Source organism: Aphelocoma coerulescens, chromosome 3, assembly GCF_041296385.1.
Source record: "Aphelocoma coerulescens isolate FSJ_1873_10779 chromosome 3, UR_Acoe_1.0, whole genome shotgun sequence".
Classification (NCBI taxonomy): Eukaryota; Metazoa; Chordata; class Aves; order Passeriformes; family Corvidae; genus Aphelocoma; species Aphelocoma coerulescens.
Window position 1 is genome coordinate 92373943 of NC_091016.1, and position 26788 is coordinate 92400730.

Below are 26788 nucleotides of genomic sequence, written 5' to 3' on the forward strand. Positions count from 1 at the left end.
CATGGGATATTGTAATCTGGAGCAAGGGTCTGAGTTGTCCCCTGAAGGACTAGACAGGGTAAGTAGTGTTGGAAGAAGGGCATGAATTACTGAAGTTGTTCCCATCCCAGATGAAATAGTGATTGTAGTTTTGCCCGTTTCATGGTGTTGGAGGAGCAGCTACCCAGGGAGTTTGCAAGGCCTGCTAATGGAGCAAAGAGCTCACCACAAACTTCTGGTACAAAGGGCCATGTAGGAGGAGCAGAACTGGGGTGTTCTTCACAGTATCTTAATAAGAGTCTGGCTAGGAGGTAATCAACCAAACCTGAAACACATGGTAATTGATGTTGAATTAGAAAAGGCAGAATGTATTTCACCCATCATAGGCAATCTTCTGAGAAGGAACACACAGATTTCCTGTATTGCGCTTTGGATGGAAATATAGAAGGTAACCTAACCTAAGCTAATGATTTCTCATCAGATTCCCCTGGCCTTTTCAGTGTTTTTGTCTATTTGTATTCATTTAGTGAAGGCAGCTGGTAGAACACACATGTGTTTGCACAAGCACTGTCTTGGGAGCCAGATTGCACTGTAGTGTGAGGGCCAAGGCGAGCTGTGACCGTGCTGAGCTATCTGTTGTGCAACTGAAGAATGGCTTCTTAATTGACTATGGTTTTATTTAACAACTAGTTTAAAAGAATTCATAAACTATTTTTTCCCAGTTGGCATATTTGCTTCCCTCAATGTAGATTTCCATTTTTTATCAATTTGCTTCTCATTTTTTCAGCATCCTTCTTGATTTTTTTTAAACCAGCCAAAGCTGACAGCTGTTTTAAACAGGTTTGAAACCAATTTATTACTTCTGTGCTGTCAGCACTGGAGTCTATGTGCTTAAAAGTATATGCATACATATATTTATTTATATTTACACATATTTCATTCTACAGCATGAAATTATAAGGCAGGAACTATTCACTTAATATATTAAAATGCCATGTGCAACTCTTGCACTATATCATAAAAACAATACACAGTAAATCACATATATTTGCTTGTATATGACAGCCTATTTAAAGCCAGAGTCTCACCTACTTCAGTTTCAAACTAATTAAAAGTTGTCATTTAAAAGTACTGAACTTGTGTTTTGGCCCCACAGTAAATCAGAGTTTCAAGGTTCTGTGATTTTGACTAGCATAGAGTGTGAAGTATTTCTGAACTTGCACACAGAAAGAAAAGCAGAAATATGCAGAAATATTCTGTAGTTAAGTTCCATTACATGTCACAGCTTTAATCTTTCCTCTCACTTCAATGTCTTTGGATTTCATGAGCTGCTGCTAGACCCCAGTTTTAGCTCTTGCCCCTCTGCAAATAAATACTTCCACAGTGTGGACCAAACTATAACTTTCATGTCCACTGGCAAAGGAAGTGGTGACTTGTGCCCTGAGCACCTGCTGTGCTGTGACGGCCTCCAAGCACTCACCCTTCAGCAAGGAAGAAGGAGAGGGGATGTGGAAGACCCTACAGCTAAATCCCCTCATGTGCTGGCCAGTGATGAAGTGCTGAGGTGAAATGCTCTGCACTTCCCAGATCTTCTCCATTTTATATTTTCTCCACCTCATAAATGGGTGGTGTTTTGTCATGACCATTTTGCTGTTATTCAGACCACTTGTTACATTTTCTCTCCTGATGGCAGAGGAGTCACTCTCAGCACCAGGCTCCAACCGCTTCTGGCTTTTAATCAGGAGCTACTACTGAGCCCAGGGCAACAGGCTGGGTGAGTCCATGTACTGGCCCTGCAGTTGGAATGCCAGATGTGCCACGTAATGTGCTGAATGCCATTATTAATTAATGTGAAGCCTTTGCCTCTTTTGGCAGGTTTGTTTCAAGTGGCTTATTTTCAGCTCGGCTTTTCAAATATATTCATTATATTTTGACAGTGCATAATTGCCCCAGATGTCCCCCCTTAACTTTACTTTCATCAACAGCATCTGACACACCAGGTGATACTTTCACTATTGATATGGTAATATTCATGGTCAGTTATGCTTTTTCTTTTGGATTGGAGAGATCAGTGATAGGACACAGTCCTTGTCTGGGGGAGAAATGTCAAAAGGCCTTTGCTGATGGGTTTCTGATAAAATATTTTGACTTGACTGGATTCAGTCATGTGCTCTGTGCTGCTGTGCTGGCTGACTTTCAAAGCTCTTGGAAAATGTGCCTGTGCCTCTGAGTTCCTGTGCCAATTCTCTAGCTGTTCTGCAGATCAGAAGGGCAAGTTTCAGGTGTTCTGCTCTCCACGTGCAGAGTTGTAATTCATAGTGCAGGCCAAGTTAATAACCTGATTAATTTACTTATACCTGGCCTTCTGCCACAGAGTGCAAAACATGAATCCTGAAGAAGTGTCGGTGCATTTGCTTATGAAACACAAGTCACAAATTGACAATTTTTTTTAAACCTAAATTCAATATCAATATTGATTGGGATGGGGAGGAATGATCAATGCCTACGTGTAGTTAATCATTAATGTAGCACTCCAGAAGCACTCTCTAGTGAAAAGCCATCATGGCTAACTTATTTCTAAAAAAATCAGATAGAAATAGAAATGTATATTGTGGGTTTTAGCACCTAGTTTTCCAATTGTGGTGAAATCCTTAGGAAAAAAAACCCAACACCTTCAAAGGTTTGTACAGGAAATGTTAGCTTAACTGTTTCCCTTGCTTGAAAATAATTTTATTTTCCTTCAAGGCTCATCCTTTGTTACTCCTTAAGGCTTCTTATTACCACAGTGACTTGAATTCAGCAATGTGTGTTCTTTAAGACCAGTAAACACAAATATCCCAATTTTCAAAGTTTTACACCCTCTTGAATTTGCATATGCATGCATATATGCATACATGCCAACCCCTAAATCCTTTTTGACACACTTTTAAGTTTCTTGAATGTTTCTTCCTGTGCAGCAAATATTCTAAAGGCATCAGCTATGAATACTTATTCAGTAGGTTTTAGATTTAGTTCAAAAGAAGATGAACATTTTAAAGCCAAAAATACAGAAGGTCATTGCTTCTGGGAGAAATGGACTGTGTGTAAAGCATAGCAAGAGGCTAATTCTTTTCTGTATTGACTAGCTTTTGAAACCTGGACAGATTTGGAGCCAGAGGGACTGGCTTTTAATGGAAGCCTGCTGAGCTACCACCTGTCTGCTGAGCCACATCTCAGCTCATCTAATTTGCAAAGTCAAACACATTAGCCTAAAGGACCGCAAACATGGTGAAAACACAGGACAAGAAGACAGTCTTCATTTACAAATTTCAGATGGCTGTTTGATTCAGGACCATGTGGGCTCAGAAACTTGTAAGCAGGATAGAATCCTGTAAAATGGCACCAAACATTTGTGTGTGTATTCTATGTGCTCACACAGAGAAAATATTGTAGAATGAGTAATTAAGGCTTACATAGCTGTTTTCAAGATTTCTATTGTAGGTCTGAATACAAGATAAGGCTCCTTCCTGTATCAGACTAAAGCATTTGGAATCATCAGGTATTGACTTCAAAAGGAAAAACATAATTTTGCAGCTGCACAGAACTTTAGAGCACCCATAACTTGAATGTTATAGGCAGTTTTAATTTTTGCACATCAGAAAGGTCAGAGCAGACTTAAAAGTACAGGAAAGATCACTAAAATGGATAAAGGGATGAAAGAACTGCAGATTAGCTTGGGACTTCAGTCTGGGAAGGCTTTGGGGTGTGTGGCTAAGGATTATAAAATCATGGAGAAATAGTTAAGGTGACTGCAGAACGGTTATTTTCCTTAAATACAAAAAATTTGGGGAGGTTGTTGAAACTGGTGAGAAACTATTTTAGAGGACATAAGAGAAATTATGTCTTTATGTAGTGGGTATAACTTGGAACTCATTGCCTTGGAAATTAATGGAGGCAGAAGGTGCCAGCAACTTCAAAAAGGGACTAGACAAAAAGGAATGCAGTTACAGGTGCATAGACAGATACTAAAGGGAATGGGCAGTATTATCCTGTAATTGATTGGTGAAGGAATATGGAGAGTTAATTTTCCTAGATTTCGCATAGTCCTAGTTTTCTTCATATTCCTCAGAAAGGAATTTCTCAAGGAATTAATTAAAAAATGATGACATTCTACTTGAGACTGCCTATGCAGTGCTACACTAATTACTAAATATACATATTTATATGTGTGTATAAAAACGAAAGAGTCATTCTTCATAAATTTGTATGTTTGGCAGGTTGGTCCTGTTGCCTTTTCAGACCCAAATGTAGATAACTCCTGTGGAAATGATTTCATACTGTTTTTGCACTGGTGTAATTGTGCTTGGTTAGTTCAAACTGGGCAGATGTCAGTAGCTGGCAGTGACTTACACCCAGATGAAGCAACCCAAAGGGGTTCCAGTGACCTGCTCTCAGAGCTGACTGGGCTCAGGACAGGTACAGCAACAGGTACCATTGCAGGCATAGATATAAATGTATCTATTTCTTTCTGTGTGCATGTGGGTGAATTGATTATGATATGAATGTTATCTTGAATCTATAATTAAGTCACTGTTATAATTGTAGTAAATCCTATTGAATCACTTGTCAAAGTAGTCATGATTAAGTGCTTGCTAAACCCTTTTGTACCCTTATTTTTTTACATCCATGTCATTTGCACCCTTCCTGGTCTCTGTGTAAATAATTTTGAATTGATTTCCATTTGTGTGCTTCAACTACGGGGTAAGTAATAGGGCAAATCTTGCCATTGAACTCTGTTACGTTGCACTTTCACAAATTTATATTAAAACTTGCTTTTCACCAATGCCTTTGATGGTGATTCTCTAAGCCTCCCAAACCACCCATTCATAACAGAACTGTCCCAAAAGTAGGGTCACAGCCCTGCTGGTTGCTGTGGGACCGGTTACTTCGTTAGTCAGTGACAGCCATGTATGAGCATGTTGAGGGGGCACATAGTCTGTTATCTGCATCTATCCTGATTTAAGTTGCTTGTTGTTTGCACCACACAACTGGAAGAAGACTATGAGCTGAGGAGCAGGGCCAGGAGCCAGGCAAGCTGTATCTGGATTCCAGATAATGAGCTGGATCAGTCTCCAAAACTTGGTTTTCTCTGTCTTCCTGGTGGGAAAACTTTATGAACACCTGAAACTGCTCCTCCCCATGAGATTTTATGAAAGGAGCAATAGTTTTTTCATCTGGCTTTTGTCTTCCCTTGGCTCAGATTTGTATTGCTCAAAGGTGTTTTTTAAATAGGATTAGTAAAAGCTCACAGTCCATAGTGCCATAATCTCACCAAATGTGTGCAATTCTGGAAGCCCTGTGCAAGATGCCTAAAATCTGAATCCGTAGAACAAAACAGGAATTGTTCCCCCTATGCTTTGTGGCTGCAGGAGACCTGTGCCAGCACAGTGTGCTTGCAGAGGATATCCCTGGGCAGCCTCATTCTGGGGACAAGGAAGGTCCATTTACAGCACTGGATAGAAGCCAAGCAGCAGGAGGAGCTCTTAGGAGCTGTGACAGCTTATGTAAACATGATCTGCATCCTCCAGGGAAATGAAACAGGAGTTCACCCACTCGTTCTCCTGTAATCACACATCTGTAATACAGTCTAGAAATGAAAGACAAATGACAGCTCCCATGTTGTGCTGCTCATCTCCTGGTGAAGACAGAACTGAGCAGCAGCTGAAATTTGATGGACAGGTTTCCCAGAAATAACAGGATAGGAAACCAAACTAATAGCTTTAGATGAAGGCATGGCTGTGAGTATTTTTTCATCTGAGCTCAGTTTTCTGTGGGTGAATATGATTATTCCAAGATTTGAGGCTCCCATCATTCATACTAGCACTGTATTGAAATCACACAGCTCATTGATGTGGCCAGGCAGAATGGGATAAATGATTTCAGGCTAACGGCTAATGGCTGTCTCTTCCTTATGTTCCCAAAGGGCTGGGAAAAAGCCCTGTTAACCTTTCCTCTGTATTTGTCAAAGATTACTTTTGTGTGTCCACTGGGTCTGAAATATTTGATGAGTGCTTCGAAGGTATTGTCAAAATGAAATGTACTATTGTGTTGAATCTGCAGATCATGTGGCGTTATTTCTGCCCAACTGACTGATGTGTAGAACTAACTTTCAGCAAGAACACTGACGTCAAAGTGCAGATATAAGGGTTTTTTTAGGAATTTAGATTGATATGAGGTTAAACATTGCTTTTTTATTTTTTTGGACATTCATACAGTAAGTGAGTGTGCACATATACACATGGGGAAATTTGCCATGTTTACCAGCAGTAAGCAATCGGTATTTTGTGGTGTAAACATCCCACAGAAAAGACCAGCCACACCAGTGTTCTTAAAAATACTCACTTGCTGACCCCTTATTTTCAATGAGATTCCCATCCCCTCCAAACCCCCCACTTTCTCTCCCTCTGTTCTAAGGTGTCCATATCTTCTTGGAGATGATGTCTCGTTCCTGAAATTGCTCAGAGGGGATGGATGCAGTTTGAAATATATTGTGTTTGCTTGACATAGCTGCAGAGAGGAGAGGTGGTGGCACACCTAGTGCCTGCAGGCTGTGAGGACTGCAAGGCTGGCGTGGGGGGGATGGATGCATGCACATGTGAGACTTCTCAGCCCGTGTCTTCAATGGCTTCAAGCCTAAATGTTGAGGAACTAACCCCCTATCTCACAGCTCTTAGTACTCACTGCTCAACACAACCTCTACAGCAGCAGGCTCCATGCCAGACAGCACCGTGATTTATTCCTTGCTCTCAGCAGTGCTGGCACATTGTGCAGTGCTGGGTACCCACAGCTGCATGCTCTATCTTACCTCTCTTCTCTTCACCCCATCAATTTGATGTAATAGCTCATGTGCATGAAAAAAATCCCTGAGTTAAGAGGGTTAATGCCAAAGCCTGTGGCTGATGGAAGAGCTGCGAAGACTGTCTGTGCCCTAAACCTGGCCATCCTGCACATCCTGACTTGTGTCTTCCTGTGGACATTGATACTGTTCCTGACAGGGTTGGTGTCCTCCTGACATCATGCCCAACTGCCACGAAACCACACCCAGTTTATTTCTGCCAGGGCTCCATCTCTTTTTCATCCATCTTTTGGAGCCCAGGCCCAGAGCTTCTGCTCATCTCTTACAATAAATAGATTGGTAAGTGAAATTGTGTTTAGTTGCCTAAAAGCTGTTCTCAGTAGTTCCAGACAGTGCAGCATGGGTTAATAACTGTAGACTGGGGTTCAAACGTTCAGGTAGAACTGTAAGAAAAATGACTTCACCAGAAGCATGGTGACGCAGCTCATAGGGAGCTGTCAGACCTCAACCTTGGATCTTTTCAAGATGTGGCTGGACAAAGGAATGACAGACCTGAACAAGTGAAGGTGATTTTTCAGTTTCAAAGAAGAAGTTGAATTAAGCCATCTTCAAGCAATATTTCTATGTTTTTATGATTGTTCATGCTCTTAAATCATTGGAATGGTCCTTTGAATGTGTTTGGCCTGGGACTAGTATCAGTGTCCTGTATCATCCCCAGGCATCACCTGGGAATTAGCCTAAGCCATTCCCAATACAGTTTAAGTGGTGCTACCTTGTTTATAAGGAAAAGAGAATTTTAAAGCATGTTAACAAGCCATTCCATACAAGTTATCCTCAGTGTCCTAGCATCCAGCAAACATATAAGTGTTTAGATTTCCTAGGATAGATGTGTCCTGTCAAGGAATCTAAAGTGTGAATCAATGCATGTGTCTTTCCCACTTGGCTTTGCCTCTGGTAAAGGCAATCACAATGTGGCCATTTTGTTATCTTTGACAGAGGACTAACAAAATGTGCACTTATTTACTGGAGCACTAGGATTACTAGTTTATTACTTTAAAAGTTCTTTAAAACATGGAAATGACAACCATTTATCACTGCTGTCAGGAGAGTAATCTAGTTGTGATCTAGCAGATATGTTTCTGAGGATTCTGCAGCAAAATGAAATTTATCATTGTCTTTTTCTATAGAGGTGCAGTGTGATGTTAAATTCAATTAGGATATACAATAAGAGGGGGTACTGATTTCCAAGACCTGAAGTTTATTGCCTTGAATTCTTGGAGAGGGCTTTCCAATCAAATAAACATGAGACTCTGGAAATCTTTGTTCAAGGTAGTGTAGTTGTTGGGTTCTAGTCTAAATGTGTATGTAAGCAAGTTGGTAATTCAGTTTTTTCACTTTAGAATTTAGCTGTTGCTATCATTTTAATTCTAGGATGGATCATGAGAATTCTCTTTTGGGATCAGACCAGGGCACTTAGTCCAACATTCTGTCATAGGCATCATCTAGGCTCAGAATCAGTCAGAGCCTGAGATTCTGGAAACCAGTGGACACAGCTGTTAGTACCATATGGTGAAGAAAAAACTGCAAATAGCCCTGCAGCAAGGGGTCTGGAGTGAGAGATCAGGGAAACTCACAATAGCTGTATTCAGACCTTTTTTCTGACCTTTACCAGTGGGTTTACATTGCATCTGAAAAGTTTCCTCTGTTTCTGTTCACCTTTCCCATTACCAAATACTGAACGCAGAGGAGCTTGGTCTCTAAGGTGCTGTGCTCAGGTTAAGAGGAAGGACAGCACGCTGCCTCGAGGCACAGCTGGCCTCCACTTCCCTCGTGGGGAAGGGAGACAGAGCAAGATTGCCCCTGGGCAAGAGCTCATGCAAATAAGATGGTTCTCAAAGCTGTGGGTAGAATCTCCAGGCAGTCCTGCCTCAAATGATTCCCAAATTGCTATTTGGGACTGAAATTGGGAAAAGTGGATGTTTGCACTCACACGGGATTAGCCAGCTCTTTCTCCTAAAACCTTCCTGAAGAAGAAACTCTTATTTCCACTCCAGATTTGGTGAAGTTGCAGCAGTGAGATTACACTTTCTCTAAAGATGAGTGAGGATTTAGTGAGAAGGTTTGAATTAGAACCTGCCTTTCCTGCCTCCAGCCCTGAGTTCAGCCCTGCAGAGCATGCTGCTTTCTTTTTCATTTCCTGTTTTCTTTATCCCACCACATCCACTTGGAGAACGATGAAGACATTACGTCTCCTCTCCAGGTTCAATCCCTGTATATTCATTCAGTTAGTGACAGATTTGTTTTTGATTGTAATACAGAATTCAGCTCATCAAGTTGTTGTTTTTTTTTTTAATGTGTTTTAGTATTTCTAAAATTAAAAAAAAAGGATTTTTGTAGTAGCACTTTGCAAAAGAAACATTTAATAGTAACACATAATTACACTCTATAGTTGTCAAACAGGAAAGGGGTTGAGTGGCTGTCCAATAACAGGCAGCAGAAATGCTATATCAGGTACTAATGCTGCTTAACTTTTAGCTACAGTGTAATTATTGGTATTTTAGTCTGCATTTATTCCCATGTGAAAGTGCTGCTGTAATGTGGGAAAGTATTCTTAAATCATAATGCTTATCAAAGTTAATGTGCATCTGAGTGAAATTGAAAATGTCAATCACCTTAGAAAGAAAACGGAGAATTGCTCATACTTTCTAAAGTCAGTTGTTAAAAAAAAATAGGACTGTATTAGAGGTACTTGACTCTTGTGTTCTGGAAAAAGTTCTGCAAACATGTTGTTTTCCCTTACTTTATAGAGTAATAGAAGGACTATAAAAGAACATGGTGCTTGAACATAGAGGGCAGTAGAACATAATATAGGTCATTTGACATTACTCAGACTGGTAAGTGGCTGATAGTATTCAGTTCAGCATGTTTTTTACAGCACCCTAAATTAAACATCCAAAATCTTTAGGAGGTTGCATTTGAGCCTAGAAAATAATGCGCTGGAAAAGCTAAGTCATCTCTTACATCCTTGAGGTCAAGGTGTGTTTTCTGTAGTGTTTTGAAGCCTGGATGCACTGAGAAGTCTTAGCAAAGAAAGCCCCACCTGTAAGTGTTTTGGGCATCTTAAGTATATTTTTCTATAGGGATTAGTTTCCTTCATCAGGATTAGAGTGTGGGGATGTGGGGAGTGCAGCATTCTCCTCAGACACTGCACATACTTGCGCCCCTGTCATTTGACAGCGCTTGCACCCTATTAACCTGTAATAGACGAGACTGAAAATACACCTGACACCCTTTCCTACATTATTACACAAAAGCAGAGATGAAAATGCACAAGCAAATATGATAGTAAATAAAAATGGTCCATACTAGAAGCACAGGGAAAAAATACTGTGAAGATCCCTTAAAATTTTGAGTGGTTGCTCATACAAAGTGTTTCTTTACTAAGCATTTCAGTGAAGGGGTGCTTGCCAAACAATGTCTTTTCTATGTGTGAATACCTATATTCATGTCAAAAGAGTCATAGCTACAGAGGAAGAAGAATGCTGGCTGGTTTTAGAAGGATGTTATTTGTCCAGTGTTGTTGTGCTTGAATCTCTAAAAGTATTTGCCCGGGGAGCAGCAAAATTATCATGTGCAAAGTAGTCAATCACATGCCAAACAGAGATTAACTACCCATTTATGGATTACCTGAAACAGGCATTTATTTACATATTAAATTTCTCCTCTTGTTCTCAAGAATAACTGACAAGACAGGATTGTTGTCAAAGAGGTTAATGGCTAAACATGTCAGATTTATTCACCATGAATCATTCAAAACAACCTGACTCTGTTTTCTTTTTCCAGTTGGAATAAAAAATTGCTAATAGGTAGAAAAGAAGGTTTACTGTCCAAAAGATTGAGCACAAGATACTGGTTGGAAACATAGCTGAATCCTTTAACATGTACATAACGGCAGTAAATGTGTAGAAGTATTGTTTGGTACATATATTTCAGAGATACTTTCAGGTTGTTTTAGATGGCAACTGCCTGCCTTGTTATCCAATGTCCTGAAATGAGTAATGCTATCTGTGAGCCCCAGCTGTGACCTGTATATTCCTAACAAAACAGGAGCTTTTTTGTAGCTTTAGTGAAATGTGGTGAATATGCCAGACCAGCAGGTGAGTTGCGCACTTACTAAATAGCGGCAAGCAAACCTTCTTTGGTGTTAATGCGTCTAATTGCAAACATTAGGTAAAATCAGAAGCTGACTAATCTGGAAACAAAGGGCTCTCACCTACTGAGTCAGCTGGTAGCTGGTGACAGCTATCTCTGTATGGGATGAGCAAACTTTCTCACAGGCTTCAGTTTGAATCATAAGGTTGGAGATCACAAACAATGTAGCATCCACAGCTTCTCATCCTGTCAAAGAAGGGAACATAAAACACCTGAGAATCAGAAAGAATTAACAGAAAATTTTCTGGTTGTTTCTTCCATCCTTTGAAGCTTGTGGAATGAGTTCTTGCAGTTTTTCACTCACCGTTAAATTCTGATCATCCCACCATTTTTTTCCACACCTATGATATATGCACATCAAAACTTCCTGCTAAGAATCACCCATAACGTTAGCTCAGCTTCCCTTTTACTCCTGAGAAGTCTTCAAAACTTCCAAATTGCCTGGGAGCTTACTGGGAGCTCTTTTTGCAAGAGAGTAGAGTCACTCTTAACCCTTTGACATCAATACCCTCTTTCTTCCCTCCACTCTGGTACTCTACTCATTCAATTACTTTTCTCCTCAGCTAGGATGAAGTAAACATTTGGCACCAGAAAGTGCTCCCAAAAAGTGCCATCAGTTGGCTTTGAGGCTGATGGACAATGGAAGACCAAATGCTGTGGGGAGAGACACTGGGGAAAGAGATCTTTCTGCTTTGCAGCCCTGACCTGAGGCTGGCTCGGTTCTGTAGAGGCAGAAGCCGATGCAGCTTTGTGCAGACAGTTGTCTCTGGCAGAGTCAGCCCTGAAGCATTAAGTGCAATCAAACATAAGTCAGCAGGGCTATATAGTTCATTTCCCAGTGGTATTCTATTCAATCATGTGCTTAATGTTTTGATATATTTCAGAAGCATGGTAATAAAGAGATACATCTGTGCAATGTCATCTTTCACTCCTTTCAATGCAGCCACTCTAGGCAAATTCAGTATCATCTGTCCAAAGCAAAGCACAAAGTAAAGTCAGGCATCTCAAAACCAGAAAAAAATACATTATTTAAATGATAAGTCAGGCATTATTCTGAGTTTGGACTGATAAGCCCTCATACTTGGCACATAAATTATTTCAATAGGTGATTCAAGGATGAAGATGGCCATCACCTGAGACTATTAAAACATCAATGATGAAGTAGTCTAGTCAGCATGCTATTTGCTTCTTGGGCTTTCATATAATGACTGATTAATTTAAAAATTTATAAACCAAAAATATCTCATGATTTTGTCTATTTTTTCTTAATGGCTGAGCTGTGTTTTTTTCCTTCTTGTAATGATTGTTTATTGACTTCACTTGTGTTTTGTTTATTGAGGTTTGCAAATGACCACTTGTATTGGTTCTGGTGCGAGTTTTCTATGTTACAATATCTAAAACTTTTCCCATTAAATGAAATGCTGAAAATCCCAAATATTTCAGCAGTCAGGTCTGTGGGATAACTCTCAGTTTGGTGATGCTGATGTGCATCATATGGCTGCAGATTCAGCTCCCGGAGGAACATAAATGGCTATAGCATAGAGTTATCAAAGTAAGAAAAACATGCATTATTTATTTACTAACGTGGAACTGGAAGAGTTACAGTAAGGCTAGATAGTGTCTCAGATATATCCTTACTGTCTAATCTCAGTCGAAATTATACTGGCATCTGTCCCATATAAGGAACTAAATTTGAACCATGACTTGACAGCAGAAGAACATTCCTATTGACCAAAACAAGCCTTTTTTCACTCCTACAGACTGCAGACTCAAGCAATTTAACAAACATGCTGGCTTAACACAAGCATAGTGGGGAGGTTCAATATCTTCACAGTGACTTTTTCCATGTACTGAATCTTGATTAAAATCTTGGGCCTCATCTTTAAAATGTTTCTTAGAAGCTTGGATTTAAGTTGATCTGAAAGATTGTGTGAACATGAAAGATAGAATGTGGCTGGAAACACTGTTCCTTTAGCACTATAGTGTCTGTGGAGGTGGCATGTCCCTTGCTAGCTTCTTCCATCCTCATCTAAGGTCCATTATGTGCCGTACAAGCACAGCTAATTATTGCATTAGGCACACAATTTTGCCTTTTGTCTGAAGTGAGAGTGAACAAACACCAAATACTGTGTTGCTTAATGCAGTAGCAGAAGGGATATTGACATTCTGGGAATGATAAAGCTGCAGGGATTTCTGCAGAAGAGAATGAGTGGCTGATCACTGCTCCCAAATCCCTCCGAGCTTTGTACATGCAGCTGCTGAGGTTATGATGATGAGTCTGGTCCATTAAGAAAGGTTTTCAGAAATGTCACTCAGCTTTATTTAACAAACAGAGCTTACTGGCAAGTCTCATGGCATAAGAGAATGGCAGGTGACTGAATATGACCTATGCAAAAGACTTTTGGTCTGAAAACTGGGGTAAACAACAGCAACACAGAGAGTATTTGAGTGATTGAGAACTCACTCAGCTCCAAACCATACAACCAACTGACTTGGCACTACTGTCTCAACAACAAATGGCCAGCTAGCAGTGACAGCCCAGCTGGTGTTCAGAGTTCAGATGCCCCTAAAACTGATCCCAGAAGCAGTAGCCAGGAGATCTGACCTATTTGAAAGTGCCAGAAAACTCTTGGGCTTGGCTGGTTTCACACAGAGCTTTTTTCAACAAGAGGTGGATGGAGCTCATGGTTTTGCTTTGCAGTTTTTATGTACTAACAGTGCCATTTTGTGTCCTGGGATTTTGGATGCAAGGCAACAGATGAATTTAGCTTTTTATACAACTTTTCATGCATTGGCTGTTTCATGTTTGTGACTTTTCTTTCACCAAAAGGGAATAAGATCTGCCAGCTGTTACTTGAGCGCCATCAGCATGGAGGCCTGTTTACATTGCTCGCTTCTCTGTCTCAAGCTTTCTGGTGGATGTTCCATGGCTGGTTTTGTCCAGCTGACTCAAAATCATAGACTCACAGAATAGTTTGGGTTGGAAGGGACCTTAAAGATAATCTTGTTCCAACCTCCCTGCCAAGGACACCTTCTGGTTTTGGACACTTCCATGGATGGGGCATCCAGACTTCTTTGGAAAAGCTGTTCCAGTCCCTCACTACTCTCTGAGTAAAGAATTTCTTCCTTATATCCTTTTTAGTTCACTGTGATTACTTCAGAGAAATTAATTACTAATTAGAAAACTGACTGGATGCCAAACCTGGCTTATACTCACACATAGGTGCATACCTTTGGGGCTGGATTTTCTTTTTATAAACACAGATAACAACATGCTGAACTATTTTTACCTGTGATTCATGATAACAATAAGGCATTGCTATTTTCTCTCTTATTCCCTGGCCACCGGTTACCACTCTGATGTTTGCTAGTCCCGATATACACAGTAAACGAAAATAGTGGGACCAGTTTAAGCATAGGCAGACAGGCAGCCATCTGTGGTAACAGTCTGTAAGCACTGCTAAGATTGTGATAGTGAAGGAAAGCCAGGATCCTGCCTCTGACTTTGCCAGGGCTGGTGCCTTGGAGAACTAGGCCTGTTCTTGAAGGAGACATGAGGGCTGAGGAGGCAAAAGCTCCTACTAGGAAAAAGGAGTCTGTACTCTAGATGAGATTTTCCAGATGATGAGAGGAGAGAGATCCCTGCCCTCCACTTGTCTTACCACCAAAATGCACTGAGCCCTCTCCTCCAACCTGGCCCTCCTCTGCTGCGCTATTGCTGTCTCCCAATTAATTTTGTCATGAGAAGTAGTGGGCCAGTTTTGAAAAATAACAAATTCATCCAACTATATTCCCTGCTAAGTTTTTTTATCTTAGAATACCTCAACGGAGTTCAGTCCTGTTCATCCTGAGTCTGTGGTGAGAGGAGTCTGGCATTGCTCTCAGGATGTGGTCTGCAACTCAGATGTCTGAGAGTACATCTATTAAACTGCAACTTACCACCACATTGTATTAACAAGCTATTAAAGACTCTATCTTCCTTGACTTTCATTGGTAGCATTAATATGATGCAAGTATGACCTAATGGAAAGAATACCAAATCCTGTGGATTCTCAAAGTCATTGTGGACACTGGCTTTGCTGCTGAAGAGTTACTCTTGTCTATGGCTTCATAGTCATTTTTCTGGCTCCTGTAGTACAGGATGCATTTTAAAATCCTACCACAAATCCATGAAGAAAAATATTTATAGCGCCTGTGGAAGGTAATAATTTCAGATATTTATTAAAAAAACAAAACCCCATGCAATTCTTCTTCTAAGATAAGTAAATTTCAGCCTTCTACTTTTTTTAAGAGTAGACAGCATTACAGGGAATTTTGGTGTTTAATATTCTGTGCTCATAGTGTTACCGAAAACAGCAAGAAAGTAAACTCCCTAACAATATGATTTTCATATTAGAAAGCAGGCATTCTTTATTACAATGCTGATGCTTGAGGGGATATTTCTACCAAAATATCATGTGTGTGGATGTAGAAAAGCTCACATGTATATACATACATGTATTTATATATATGTATATACATATATACACTATGTTTTACATACGTATCTGTTGGTTTTCACAAAAGAAACATACGTATGATAATAATTTCCTTGGAATAATTAGCCTATTTCCCCTCCCACTGATGCATGCATTTTCTTGTTCTGGGGGTCTCTCTGGTGGGCTTTGTTGGGCAGAGACCCTAAAGTTAGAGTTGACTGCCTGATGAACTTGATGTTCCTTCCCAAATATGGAGCTGAGTTGGCACAACTAGTCTAGTTCATGCCTTTGGAGACTCCTGACCAACGAAGTGCATTCACCTGTTCCTCTGCTTCATTACCGTTTACCTGGAACTTAATCTCAAAAGATTAATTTACAAAGGCTTTTCTGGCTCTGGATGTTCTCAGAAAGTTTCTAAAAAGGGATGGGGGCATCTGCATATTTATCTGAGAAAAAGACATCCAGTTGGAATCTCAGAAGAAATACACACAGTTGTAGACTTTGGATAGCTTAAGAGATCTGAAACTGTATTTTCTGTATGTTATTTTTGCATCTCTGAGTACCAACAAGGCAACATTTCCTGAATTTTGCCCATTGGCAGAAGCATCTGTGCAATGACAGAACAGGAACAAATTGTTGTAGCAGCATTATAATTGTTATATTTTTATAGGCTTAGTAGGGCTGTACTCCCAAAGAAATGGATCCAAAAGACAATTTTTGTTACTTAATACAAAGCTCCACTTTGAAAGAATGTTGGTAACAAGTTCCAGTTCAGATTAATTTTACTTGGTCCAAAACTGGAGTTACTAGACCTTAAACTGTACAAAATGACTGGTTTGGGCTGTAGCATAGAGGAGAAAATGGGAGGTGCACAAGCCTCTGTGCAACCCAGTCCCTCTGCAGAAGATGGGTGCTTGCCTGGACATGCTATGAATAAGCTGTGTTTTGCTATGTGAAATATTAATTAACAATTTTCAACCTTCCCATTGTCTCTGAGAGGTCCAGTTGTGGGTGCTGGACTGATCTTGGACCTGCTGTTGTAGTGTTGTCATTAGCACTGCCACCCTCAGGCACTGCCAGTTTGGTGCTTGCAACCTCAAAACTTTCCTCTCTTTGTTGGTTCCTGAGTTTAACAATACTATTGGGTTATTACAGTGGAAATGGACTCCCTAAACCTCAGCTCACTGCAACTGGACCTTTTCATATAACTGAGATGCTAAGGATAATTTTTTTATTTTGGCCTTGACAGAACAAATTTTTGATTATCAATCAAACTCCAACTCCTGAAGGAAAAAAGCAAAATCATGTCTTCTACAGGTTAATTGGGCTTTCATTTAAAGAAAGACAACATTTATAACTTTTCGTTTCATTAACAACTTCTTCTCCTCCTTCTAAATATCTGCTAACAGGTTTAAGCTCTCCCCCACCCCAAGCCACTGGCAGAAAATCATATAAGAACTCCAGACCTTGGTTATAACTATGACAACTCCATCTGGGTAATTTAATTTATCAGAAATTATGGCCTTATCAAAACTCCCACACTTACCTGTCTTGCACTGAGCATTTTTTGTGGTCATATGCCTAATCATGGATGACAGAAATGCTGACTGTGTAGTGTCATGAGGAGAAGTTGATGCAGGAATGCCTCAAGGTACCACAGAGGTCAGGGAAGTACAGGGAATGTGGGTGGAATAGCCCAAACGCCTGCTATGCCATACTGACATTATTGCAAATAACAAGTATTACATATGAGTTTTCTGAGGTATGAAATGTCTTGGGCAAGTGGAGGCTGTGCGAGATCTTTCTCAGCTGAAAATGTTCTCACAGCCCTTGTATAAACAGTAGCTTCTATGTAGGTATTTCATTCTTAACAAGCAAGTAATATTCATGCAGATGAACCATAACAACTGTCTTTCTCGTCCTTTAAAATTGCCTTTTTGCCATGGGAACATACACCAAAGGAAGTGAATCTCTGGAATTACTGCTGGTGTTGTGGTGTGACTGGATTCAATGGGAAAACAACAGCTACTGAGGAACTTTATTTTTCTCTGGTATTTTCTGAGGCTCAGATGGGCAGCAAAAGTGGAATTTGGTACAGGCTGTACCTACTTATGTTATTTTGTCAGATTATGTGGTTATTTTTGAATGACTGTCCTGCAAAAGGAGACGATATGCTGGGCTGTGCTGTAACATACATAGATTAGAGTAGCTTCCTTTCCATTTGCCTGTGTGGAACTATGTTGTAGCTCTAGCCTAGGCTTAATTAAAAGGGAGTTTAAATTCTACATAATTTGAATTATTTTTGTAATTAAATTCAAATTCTTCAGGATTTAATTTGCGTAGATGGTAAATCAAATATGCTTAATCCATCTGTGGTCTGTGATACTGACACTTGTGGCCAAATAAGTAACATTGAAGAATGAATTCACTTCCTCTGCCTGTCACAAGGCAGGGATGTGGATAGGGCATCAGAAGAGAAGGAAGTGGACAGGGTATGGACAATGCCATAAGGTCTGTGAGAGCCACCACACTCCCTTGTCAGAGCCTCAAATATTTTGTTGAGATGAGCTCCAAGAGCCTGCAAACAGAGTTTTCATGATCCACAGGATGCACTTTCTTCCAAAAGCTGCTGCAAAACCAAGTCTGATACATCAGCATATTTTGAGTGTCAGATATGATTTATGAAATGAGGCTTCAAGCTTTATTTCCTTTTATTACTGAATAAAAGTTTTTCAAATGCTTATTAAGATAACCTGAGAATGAAGGAGGAAAACAATGAATCACTCACAAAGAAGAAATGAATCTTTAAGAGAATCCTAAAAAAGAAGCATTTATCATTCATGCTTCTTCATTAATCTCCCCAGGCTGAGTTACAGTCCCATCTATATGACTGATGCTGTCTCTGAACAGTGTTTGTCCCCATATCCTGCTTTGCCTTTCCCTGGTTAGTCTGGCCACCCACCTGGATAAATCAAGTAGCTGGAGCTCCTTCAAGGTGATGCAACCATGTTTCTCTCCCTTCCCCCATTGCCATTCATATTGCAGCCAGTTCAAAGAGTGAACACAAATCAATACTCTCAGCTGCTGAAATCAAGCAAACCTTATGGGCTGTTCTGTGTTGTCTTTCATGATTAAGTTGTTTTCCAATAGTGGTTTCTTAGGCTGCCATTACAACAGGAAAAAGAGCAATTTCTCCAACTGAAGAGTTGAAAGACAAAATCTAGTGATACTGTTTGATCCTGGTCTTCACCCAGAAACACCTGCATGTAAAGCTGCAAGCTTAAAAGTATTAAGACTTTCTCAGGTAGTGTGGTTTTCATGCTTATGACCAGGTCTCAGAGGTAGGGTACTTATTGTTTTCACCCAGGTACCCTTTGGTAAATTATCTGTTTAACCAGCTCCATCTGTTTAATTTCTTGTCCAGTTTAAAACTATTTTGTTCCTGCAAATCTTCTCTCTTATTACAAAAGCACTACAGGGAAACAAATTGCTAGCTGTACTCATCTATACGTTAGCTCAGAGATTGATTTTTCCAGCTCACATCATCAGTAACAAACAGAAAAGTTTGGAAGTGTTTCTTCAATGCACTAATGGATCTGCTCTTCATCCCACTCAGTGCAGGACTGGACTAGTGTTGCTAGTAATTAGTCTAGAGCTCTGTTGAAAAGTCAGGAAGAGAAGAAGGAGTCTAAAAAGTTATCTGTCCACTCTCAGAAGTTGTTAGTTTCAGTTTCTGTGAGTAGTAGTGGCTCCAGCACTGGAACTGGACTCCTTGTGTTTGGTATGACACTGGAGGGAGGGCTATCAAAAGTATTATTTATCGTAGTTGATGTTAAGCGTGAGGATGTGTGCAGTCAGGGAGGCATTGGGACCCTGGAGTTTCTGTGAATGTTCCTTGGAGATGAGAGGTTTCCTATGTATTCTGTTGCATTTGGAATAGGTAGTCAGCAATCAAATTGCATTAATTCTGAAAATGAGGATTAAAACCCAGGTACAGGAAATATTGATTTAGGGGAAAGCAATTCAGCACTTAGCTGAATCTCTATGTAAGAATTAAAACTTAGTTGTCTGAAGATGACCTGGGGGATTTTTTGGGATTGATTATCTTCCAGACTGCACTGGTTATTCTTTCTTTAGCAAGAATTTTTATCAAACACTGACACATAACTCCTGTATGGTGCACAGACATACACACAAACCATGGCAAACCTCTTTTATTTCCATAATATCATGAAGATATCTCCCAGTTTTTGACAAAGATTGATCTGAACTTGTTCCATCTGTTGATCAACCTATCTTCAATACATCTTCCTTTACCTGGGCCTGGCTTCTGCTGTCAATATGTATCCACTGGAAAGCGTTTCTTTTTAGAGTTGTCAGAGGACAATAGAGCCAAAACCCCCATCTTTGCCCAAGGCCATAGATGAAATACTGAAGTGAAGCCAAAATCTATGACAGTAACTAGTGGTGACTCTGACATGTAAAACTACAGTACTGTAGCAGCTTGTAGGACTCCAGAGCAGCCAAATATATTCTTCCTCTTGTGATTTTTTGTATTTTTGACAGTGCTACTATGAAGTAAAATCTCCTGAGGCTGGATCTGAGCTCTATGGCAGACCTATTCTATGGCCCACTTCACAATGCTTTTAGAAATCCCCTGTACAGAGGCAGTGGATGAAGTCTGTAGTAAGCAGAGATCATCTGGGGCTGTGTTCTATTGCCACGAAGTTAGTAATAGACCTGCTGGTGATTTACTTGTATGGGAGTGAGATTCAATTATACCTGTTTTAAATGTTATATACATATGAGAAATATTTTTATTAAAACATTATCAATTCTGCTGAAAAGCCAGATTAAATGGCACGCTACCACAACTGTGAGTTAATGTCATCCCAAACAATAAGTAAATAGTCAAATAGGAGATCATATTTCAAAACATATTGACTATATTGATTGGACAGAAATGGGCAGGATGAGAGAAACCCCACGTCTTCAAACAGAAGAAAACCAAATTATGACTATTTTTGTTCATACCCTGCAAAGGCCCAGCTACACTTTAAACAGAATTGTTATTACTGTATTTTTAAAATATTGAAAGTTGTAAAAAGTCTTCAGGAGATGATCTGAATGATTTACATTACCCCAATTTAGATTTTGTACCTATGCTGTAGCCATCACAGTCATTACAAGACACTACACTGCACCACACCACATTGCACTACACTAATACAATATTGTGTCCCAAACTATCACTGATGAGGTATTCTTCCTTATATTGTAGCATCATTTTCTTCCTAAAATGACAAAATCAGAAAGAAGCAGTTGATTTCTTCAAATCAATGAAGCTCTCTCATCTACTTGCCCAGCACCACCATGTGCATTTGTCTCTGTTTTTATTGCTGGAAAGGGACTGTCAGAAAGGAAAATTTGCAGGAGCAAAGAAGAGTGCTTTTAGGGATATGAAATCATAGCAGACATTCCAGTTATCCCATTAAGATAAGATGTGACCTTTAACTGAAGGAGTGATACTTTGGAGGCTGACACTTGGTTTCCCAGTGTGCTCCCAGCATGATGTAATTTGTTACAAAACAATGGGTAGCATCCATTTGAGGATAAAACTTTTGCAAGTGCGCAATATGCTGTGAAAACAGCAATTGCATTTTATGACATGCCAGGAACTCTTTCAATGTGCTAGTGAAATTATCAGAAAAGAAATAGGAACAGGTTTATGAATATTCCATGAGAGGAGCTGCACAAACAAACAAAAAAAATTCTATGGTTACAGATATATTACTCAGTTTATTAAAGCAGTATTTATTCATACATTAAAAAATCACATTGAAATATTAAAGAGTTTGGTCTAAGCTGGGAAAACTGTAACCATAGCTGGTTCAATCTCTATTTTCAGTGTCCTCTCCCCCACCACTGCACAGTTCATACTCTGCTGTGGACATAATTCCCCTCTGGATGTGGCTCTTTGTGTTGTGGGAAATCTTTATAAACACTGCCCAGCCTCAGCTCAAGAAAGGAGCTGTTACTTGCAAGTCATGTTGGTTCCTACAAATGACAGATGCTCAAAGCTCTAAAGAAAGGTGGGAAGTCTCTGGGGACAAGAACTTGTTTGCTCTTGGAGGTGAACAGGGGTGAGGTTTTGCCTTGCAGAGCTGTTTCCCACTCAACTTTGGTCTTACATTTCCAGTGCCTCTTGTGTGGCACTTTCTGGAAAGAAAATGGTACTTCCCTGCAGGGATGATGCTGTGGTTGGATGTGTGCATTGCCAATGCTTGTCTCAATTTTTTCACCCCGTTTCAGCAAGGTTGGCAGAAGACCACTGTATTTTACCTACTGCCTCACCAGGAGGCAGCCCATCCCTGCAAGTCCTGCTGTGCCAGTGCCCTACAAGCATGGCAGCTCTTTCCCCAGGCTCACAGCCTCCCAGGTCACACCTTCGCAAGCTGATCCTTTGCCACTCTGAGACACCTCCTATGAGATACTCATCATCCCACCACCAGTATCTTCTTTTTAGAAATTCAGAACAGAGGATTAATATTTTGCACTATTTTTTGGTTGATTTTTTTTTTATGGAATGAGCCCTACAAGAGCCAGCTCATCTCACCTGTGAGAAATAAGACAGGCTGTGTTTTAACCCCACATTCCTGTGATTGTCACTGGGGACTGCAAGTCAATGCTCTTCTGCTCAGAGTTTGTGTCCACAGCCACTCTCCCAAAATCACCCATTTACACCAGTTCTCTTGCAGTGAAGGTAGAGGTCATGTTCTGCTCAGCAGTTCCTTTATCTGGTAACTGAGTTATTAGGAACTGCAAAATGCTCAGTGATGGACAAAAGTGAGTTATTAGAATCTATCCTATTTGGGAATCAGCACTGCTTGTGCTCCCACAGAGAAACTCCAGAATCCACAGGCTCTAGGGTGTCCCCTGGCCTTAGGCAGGAGCTGAGGGATTAAAATTAACAGCAAATGGCTGCTGAGGGCAGCAAAGAGAGTAGGATGGACATATCCATCTGTGCACACTCCATGCTGGGAGTGCTGGACCCAGGGAGAAGTGTAGGTTACTGGGATTGTGGGTAAGAACATGCAGGGATCAGAAAACAAGTGGTGTCTGTGACAGCTGTAGGAACCACGGGAAAACAGAAAGGGTTTCACTGAATTCTATTTAGTTTTCTTTTTTGGATATTTTTTTGTATTTTATTTTGGAAGGTGGTTGGGGGTTTGTTTCAGGGATATTTAAGGAAGACGGAAAACTGGCAGAATACAAAGAATAAATGCAAATGTTCATCATTAATATTTTGCATCTTTGTCTTGCAGAGTGCCAACAGGCAGCAAAACTGTCAGCTCCAGAAGGGTGGGTTTGCTGTTGGCAGTTGCTGGCTTGGACAGGTTTTTCCAGCTTTACCCACTGAGACCTTGAAAATATATCAGGTTTGCTGAATCTGAGTGAGCTGGCATGTCACACCTTCTTTACCCATTAGTACATCAACATTTTTGACAGCCAAGGATTGTTCTGTAATTAATTTTCCATCTCTACACAGTTGTTAAATTCTATTATTCAATAGAAAATGTTTCTCAAAACGTTTCTGGACTTTCATTAGTAATAATAATTTTCCCAAACCAGAAGCTAGCCTCAATTTCTCTGAAATTATTACAAAGGTAATTATATTAGTTCCACTGGTGCCAAATAGGATTTACATTAGTTTGGTGGGGTTTTTTGTGTGTCCAGTCCAGTTATTAATTTTCTTTAATAATTTACAATTTGATTGTCATCACTTTGCTTTGTACCTAGGCATAATGGTACTGTAGCCAGGAAGCTGGCCAAGAAATGAACAATAATATCTATAATCTGAAGCCATGATTAAGAAGAGAATTTTGAATGAAAAACACCCAATCTCTGCCAGGCCAGACTGCCAGGAGGGTGAGACCAAGTGCTGGAGGTAGTGTTTTCTTTCACTGCATCTCTGTGTTGGCTCCAAACTCACTGTATTTAGGCAATACAAAAATGACTAGATCATCTAAGCCTTAAGCCTGCTAAGTAATAAAAAGTACATGTTGACCTTTGTAATATTGTTTAGCCTTTAAAAATAATTTTTAGACAGAAAATCAACAACTCACAGTGAATCTCCTCTATTCTATTTGTAGTTTGAGACTTGGGAAGAAGTTGAAATTGCCTTCAAAACCCTGCCCTCCCATGTTTTAAACTGAAGAGTGAATTGTTTGTCTTCTCAGGAGACAGTGTTAAATGATCTGTTAGTAAACAGCTGTCCTTCTCATCATCATCATCATCATCATCATCATCATCATCATCATCATCATTTACATTTTCTGCTTTGGCTTTAACAACTAGAAGAACGATTGCAGACTCAATCTGTTAACTATCTTCTCTGTAAGAGTTGAAACACTGTGTATTATTTGCACAACAATGAAACAGAAAAAAGAAGCAATAAAAAAGAAAAAGAGGAAAGGAAATGAAGAGGAAAAGAAGAAAAAGAAAAAGTTAGAAAAAGTTTTTAATTTTCAGTCAGAAAAACCCAAATGATTCCAAGGTCATGTCTTGAGTATGAATTTATTGGTGGGAAAGCAAATCTCTCTAGGTTTTTAAAAATTGTTACATAAGAAAATGGCATTTTACACAACGTCAATGAAGTGCCCGTGGGCAAAACCTGATGCAAGATACTGGTTTTATTCCCAGTAGAGGGCACTGGAGAACTAATTCCAACTCACTGTGAATTGCCAGGACACTCTGTATTGGAAGCACGAAGGGCTGGGTATTTCACAACAATGCCTATTCTTTGAGGTCTTATAATCTGAATGCATATCAAAGAAATCTGTATGGGCTGTTAATAAACATCTGAACATTTTTATCTGTGTGCTATGTTACATTCTTTTTTACAAGGTTTTAACTAAACTCTATAGGCTTGCAACTGTTGAGCACCATTTCTGTAATGAGCGCTAAACTGCCTCTGCCTTTTTGTTTCTGCAGTCCCAGCTTCAATGAAAACTTTTATCACGGAGTGATGCTACACAGGGAACCATTAATTTAGATATGCCTGCTTCACAGAGGACTTCTCCTTGTCTCTGATCATTAAATAAGCCAATCTATATTGCTTTGCAGTAAATATAATGGCGACAAAATCTGACTTGAAATTGTTCGGGGAAAATGCGCTACCTAAAATAATCTAAATATTAATTTTATTTTTGGACTGATTAAATAAGTGTGCATTACAGAATGTTTGTTCAGCAGCTTTTGGATGGTTTTGGCATCAAATTCAAATTCTGGTCAGGTCTAACTAAAATTTCAGATTAATCCTTCATTTTTAATTTTCTGGTGGCATTTGTGTATTAATTTGTTATTAGACAGCATTAGGAACAAGGTTTTTTTAAATTTTAAATGCTTATTTTCTGGATTGCTTGTGTTATGTCCCTTATGTAGTTAACTCTGAATGCAATTTTTGGTGAACTCCTTCCTATTTGTGAGAGATGTATTTTGCAAGTTGGTTTTAGGCTAGACGTTCTTTCTCCATCCCATTGCTCCATGGAGGATTGAGTCTAGCCTAGCACCTGGAGACTCAGGTGAGATCCTTGCTTAGCCCACAGAGCTACAGAGAGAGCAGCAGAATAAAAACTACTGAGGTGCACATTTAACTCATTTTGCCAACTAAAGATTGGTCTGGTTAAGCATAAACAAGTTCCTCTTGCTGAGCTAAACAGAAGATGGTTATTCAAGGTAAGCACTATTTCTCCTCAACCCTTTTCCTTATCCAAGGAATAGATAATGAACATAATTAATTGGCCATTTATTTTGTTGCTTTGCAAAAGCAGATGATGCTGCAGGCATAAACAAACAACTTCTCTTTTGATAGAGCTTCCTAGTTTGGAAACACTCTCTATAGTTAGTGTGAGGAATGTCACTGAGACCAGCAGTGTTGCTCATTTTCAGTTGAGACCCGTGTTTATATCTTACTGATTAACTCATAACTTAGCCAAAGAGGAGTTTGAGTTTCAAATGAAAATGGATGCAAGGGAATGTATCACAATGTGTCTTCCTCCTGCTTTCCTTCCGCCTTCAGTTCCCCATGCTCCCCCTCCAGGTTCTCTTCGCCCCTGTTTTTCCACCTGTGTACTTCTGTTCCCTCCATGTAGCCTGTCGCCACCACCACTATGGTTTCAATGCTGCCATGTCTTAAGCAGCCTTCATCATCACATCTCTAGATCTGCCAGTGAAGATCCTCCTTGATCCAATTCTTGAAATGTCTTCCTGTAAAATTGCTGTATTTTTCTCTTTTATTTCTCATTCATCCTATGATATCCCAGCCTACCCTGTGGTCCTCCACATTTCCCCTCTCCAGGGGCTCTCCATTTCCCTCCTTCGGTTCTTCCATTGTTCTCATTAGAGTGTGAGACATTTCCCTGCTCCTCACTGACTGCTGTTGCCCGCTGGTCGAGAGGAGCTTGCTCTTTGTAATTTGTGACTCTAAGGAGAGCATGTGTGTGTCCTTTGACCTGCCAGTCAGCTGCCTGCCAGTCCAGAAGTGATGCACAGTTCGCAGTCTGCTGGCCAGGAAAACCCATTTTCTGGCTGGAAATTACTGGTGCTCTGCCTTACACCCTGACGGAGTGGACAGCATGCATGTGCAAGCTTTTCCTCAGGACTTGCTTGGCAGCAAGAAGGGATAAAATCCAGATGAAGGGTTCCACCACAAAAATAGTATTTCACTGCTTACCAGAAGTCTAGGAAGATTACACTAATACACTGCTGATGAGTGAAATAATTGTATTCACTTACAAATAACAGTCAAATGCCTTAACCCCCAATATTTTTGTTATTGGATGGAAATCTGATTTAATTTGATTAATGGATAAACAGGATGACAGCAAATTTCTTATGGTGTTACATTAACTGACATTTGCAGTCTTTCCTCCATAGGGTCGTCCAGCTGGTGGTCTTCCCCCACCTGCACTCTTAGCTGTCAATCTACACTTTTAAGTCTTGCTCCATTGGAAGGCTTCATTTAAAGTGAGCTACTATGTTAGTGTTCCTGCTCTCTGCTCCTCCTGTAGGCTACCCTGCTGTAACCCCCTTTACCTTTGTTCTCTTCTGGCCTCTGAGCCTTGCTGTCTGCTCTCTCCCTCATCTTTTATATGCTGTGCAGGATACACTTACAGCCAGCATTCCCATCATTCTCCTGTGTCTCAGCTTATAGCCCAAGTGTCCCTCTTTTGGGACCTATTGCTTTAGATTAGCAAGGCTACAATGACTAGGGCTGTTTGGA

General features: G+C 40.1%; 1 long non-coding RNA gene across 1 annotated transcript; it reads left to right on the forward strand.

Annotated features, from left to right (window-relative positions):
• Window positions 1-349: 349 nt before the first annotated feature.
• Window positions 350-24358, forward strand: LOC138107359 (uncharacterized). The gene is made up of 4 exons (XR_011149442.1): window positions 350-427; window positions 22830-22943; window positions 23305-23452; window positions 23658-24358. It is a non-coding gene; the product is annotated as an uncharacterized lncRNA (long non-coding RNA).
• The last annotated feature ends 2430 nt before the right edge of the window (window positions 24359-26788 follow it).